Source organism: Phytophthora infestans, genomic scaffold (genome assembly GCF_000142945.1).
Source record: "Phytophthora infestans T30-4 supercont1.128 genomic scaffold, whole genome shotgun sequence".
Classification (NCBI taxonomy): domain Eukaryota; phylum Oomycota; class Peronosporomycetes; order Peronosporales; family Peronosporaceae; genus Phytophthora; species Phytophthora infestans.
Genome location: NW_003303631.1, coordinates 252,832 through 257,300, shown reverse-complemented (window position 1 = coordinate 257,300; position 4,469 = coordinate 252,832). Strand labels below are relative to the sequence as shown.

Genomic DNA, 4,469 nt, shown 5'->3' with positions numbered 1-4,469 from the left:
TCTGGTGACTCCACGCCGCTGCCCTTCGGTGTCTTCTCGTCACTTCCCTTAGCAATCGTCTCGTTATGCGCGGTGTCTCCCTCGTTGCTGCGCTCGCCTCCTGCCGTCTGCGCGCGCTTGGCCTTCTTTGCGTCCTCCATTTCAGCGAACGGGGGATAAGAAATGAGCGGCCAGGAACGGTTTGAAATGTCAAAACTTTAAAAATCCGAAAAATCTATTGTATTTTGGTTAAAGTCGGTATCTTGGATTGTACTTTTTCTACAAAAATAGTTGGTGGATGTAGGCACTTTCTATATAAATTTTTGGGTCCATCTCCCCGAGTTTTACTATGCTGAAACTTATATTAGTAGCCCCCCCCAAAAAAAAACAAATCATCTCTTTACAGACTTCGCACTTGTTAATATTGATTGCAGCCACTTAGCGACGACGTCACATACCCCTTTATATCCGATCACATGGATTTAGGTAAATTTGACAAAACACGAGATCGCTGTGAATTTCCCATGCAAATTAAATTCTTATTAATAATCAGACAACCCCTACGCTTATGGAGGGGGACTTCTGTACTATTATAAAAGAGACAGTATTTTCTGATCGCACATGTTTTCTCGCTGTACGCAGAGCTGTGCTAGGAAGAATCTGTCAGAAGGTTTTAGCACAGTGAGCTTATTTAAAAAAGAAGGGAATATACCGGTAGGTACAGTGGTGAGTACATCTATAATACTAAACATTCATTACTACTAGTACATGTAGTATCATGGAAAGGCTCAGAAATTAAAGGGTTAAGCTCGTTGTGGATGTGTTGCGGCAACAACTCTGTTGCCGCTGCAAATTGCAGTGCAATGCAACTTGCATGCCATCGCGACAGACACCATCTGATTCTTTAACAAAAAACATGAAGCTCCTCAGCTCGAGGAGCTTTATGTTTTGTGTATGACCCGAGGCTCGGGTGGTCGAACAAGAAGAGCTGTCATCTAACGTGTTCCGCGCATGTGAATGAAGAACAAGGTTTCGAAATGGATGTGAAAGAAAACAGTGTTGACACGTGCTTTCACTTTAACATACAGTATTAAACCAGAATTAAAATACATGTACCATGAACGCCCAGAGACTTTAGAAGAATGTAGATAAGGGAAGTCGGCAAAATAGATCCGTAACTTCGGGAAAAGGATTGGCTCTGAGGGTTGGGCCTAGGGGTCTTTTTGGAGAACTTGTGGCGGCCTACGTTGGGCTGCGTCTGGACCTTTCGGGGACCGGATGCGGCCTGGCGGTCGGGCTGCTCTTGTTGTGCCGGAGAGAAAGGTAGTTGGCTTTCGGGCTGGCTGCAGTTTCCTTAGTGCGTTGAACAACCGGCTCAGAACTAATAGGCCACAGGCTAAAAAAGTGATTTTTTTGTCAGTTATGTGCATGTACCTTATATAGCAGTATTTGTTCACGATACAACGCTATCTGGCGCAAACAATACAGTTTCAAATTTAAAACGCCATAATAATTCTAAGCTGCGATATTTTCGCATATAGCTCTATCACTTTTAATATAACTAGGCTGCAGCTGTAATATTCAAGTATACATAACAGCGTGGTATCATTTTCAAAAATATGTATCTGAAGCTAGTGCGACATCGTATTATCTATAATATATCTGGTTTTCGCGAAATCCTGGCCATTTAATTTGGAAAAAAATCAAAGCACAGAGAGGAAGTTCAGATTCACTTGTCAATTACCAAGATGCCTAGTACAGCCAGCCAAGTGTTCGACCGCCTCAACCGACAGTGGGAGGACGAGACCTCCAACCTCGTTGTTAGCCACGAGAACTATGGCGATGTCGCTCGCCATATAGAGGAAGAAGCCTCCGATTCTGGCTCACCTATTCTGTCTGAGTATATTGCGGCAGGTGGTGATAGTGCGCTAAAGGGCATGACCAACTTCTCTGCGCCCGAGCTGGATGCGCTTTGGGCTCTTGTGGAATCTGCGGTGACGATTACATGGACGCAAGGTCGTGGGCGTAAACCGTCTGTGTCGGGGAAAGACGCAATGTTCATTACCCTGACCGTGTTGAAGCATTTTGACACATGGCAGAAGCACGCGATCGATTTCAACATCGGGATTTCTACGCTGGAGAAAACGGTTCACCGTGTCATTCAGACAATTGAGCCCGTGCTGTACTCCCAGATGGTCAAGCGCGTAAGGATGTCCGAGCAGATGGAAGCTGGAAACACCTTTACAAACTATTCACATGCTCTCTGCGCTACTGACGTCAAGTTCCAGCCAGCATATCGGCCTAGCGGTCGCTTTGCAGAACAGAAGGTTTACTTCTCCGGTAAGCACAAGCTCTATGGGTTCTAGATTGAGTGCTCTGTGACACCACCAGGTGTCGCTGTTGATGTTTCAGATCATTCTCCTGGATCAACGTCGGATCTGACGATGATGCTCGACAGGCTCACGATTCATCGTCAGATGCTGCGCAAGGAGGACGGGACAACTGCTGAAATGGGAGCTGACCCAACGCAGTTTCCATATATGTGGGCCGTGCTAGTAGACAAGGGTTACCAGGGTGCAGGGCGGGTGCTTCGAACGATCCAGCCAAAGAAACAACCGCGTGGAGGCACTCTTGACCGCGACGATATTTCCCGCAACCGTGCAATTTCTTCAGATCGCGTCCTGGTTGAGAATTATTTTGGCCGGATGTGTATGCTGTGGAAAGCTACCTATGCGACCTTTAAGTGGAACGAGAACCGTTTTGATGGTGTTGCTCGGCTATGTGTGGCGTTGACCAACTTCCATGTAGGTTTGATGCCTCTACGAGCTCACGACAGCGAGCACTACGATATGGTGTTGTCCAAGTATCAGTCAATGGGCGAGCGTGTTCGCACCCAGCGTGCTAGAGCCCAGCGTCTATATCGGGCTCGGCAACAGCAGCGCTCGCGCCCTGGACCATATAGCGTTCGCTCTCGCCTATCCACATCTCAGCGCGAGACCCAATACGAATCGGACGACTCCCTAAATCATGCTTTGTAAGGCACCTTTTCCCGGTCTTATTCTGCTTGCTCCTAGCTTCCTAAGACTAAAGACATTAAATAGATTACTGTTTGCTATACCTCTACGTTTGACTTTCCAACTTGTCGTCAAAATGGATGTAATCAGGCTCCGTGCAGCTAGAAAGGATTAGGCAGCAACTTCAAAGCGGTAAAAACCACGGAAGTCGCTTAATGCCAGTTGCCCACTAATACCACACCACGCGCCGTCTTAAACTCCACAATGCACTACAGGGGTATGCGTGTGACGTTCACAGTACTTCGGCCCGTCGCCCCCTTGGCCGATTGATGGCAAGTTGGAAAGTGAGGAAGATGAAGTGTCTAGCTGCTTTATTCGCACTTGTAGAGTACCTGATAGTGTATAGGCAGAACCCAGGTGTCGTTGAAATAGACCGACTCTTGGGTAGAAGCCTCCATAATTAAATTTTTGGGCCACAAATGTAGCCAACTGTTTTTCATAGGATCGTACTTATCCCAGAAGTAACGGCCTGAGCCATGAGATGCAAAAATATAAAAAAAACAGCAGGGTACATGCGAAAAAAAAGTATGTGCTTTTCCAAGAATCATGTTTTCCGGAATAAGGCATGGAATTCGCATAAAATTAGATTTTATGCGAAATTAAGCACCATACGCTAAGACACACTTTTTGAGACTGTTATCTATTGTATTAATACCGGTAAACGGAAATACGTGGCGATCGTGACATTGTACTTCACAATCGTTTGATTGCCGTAATTAGTAATTACAACAGTGGCCAAAAACGTGAACAACTCCTCTTCATGATGAAGAGGAGTTGTTCACGTTTTTGGCCATGAAGTTCATCGCCTTACGTTTCATGTTTTTAAACCACTCGTAGTACGAGTCGTACCGGTACTGTACATGGCTCTGAAATCTTTTGTGAAAAGCACCTGCGATCTGGCGTTTATGTATCGCCACGATATTTGTGCTCCCGTTGGCAAATTACTCCGACGTCAACAATCAACAACCGCGGCTGGAAGAATGAACCTCTACGCCGTTCTGTGGGCTGGCCTTGCAGTTCTTGCGTCTGTGCAAGCCGAAGCCGGGTCTCACAGTCAAATGCAATCGTCGCAAGGCGATGTCGGCCCCATTGAATCAAAGACTGCATCCCAAGCGCAGGGTCCTATTGAAAACCCAAAACGAACCATAAAGTACATTGACTTCAGCAAGTTGACCCAAGCACCGTCGGCCACCGTTCCTCGAAACGTGTCTAAAGGTCCGACGAGGCCGGATCCTCGCCAAGAACCGCCGACTCCAGAACCTACACCAGCGCCAACTCCCGCCCCTACTGCTGCCCCAACGCCTGCTCCGACCCCAGCTCCAACGCCGGACCCTGGCCCATGGGTGACAAAAACCATTGGCCATGACGATGTGAAGCCGTTCCCTCAGCCCGAACCTGTCACGATCTCTGAGAAGG

The 4,469-nt window shown here is 47.2% G+C and overlaps 1 non-coding gene across 1 annotated transcript; it reads left to right on the top strand.

The window, feature by feature from the left end:
- Nucleotides 1-1,114: 1,114 nt before the first annotated feature.
- On the top strand, nt 1,115-1,362 carry PITG_33456 (the record flags this gene model as incomplete). The annotated part of the gene is made up of 1 exon (XR_009934850.1): nt 1,115-1,362. It is a non-coding gene; the product is annotated as a 28S ribosomal RNA (ribosomal RNA).
- Nucleotides 1,363-4,469: the final 3,107 nt, after the last annotated feature.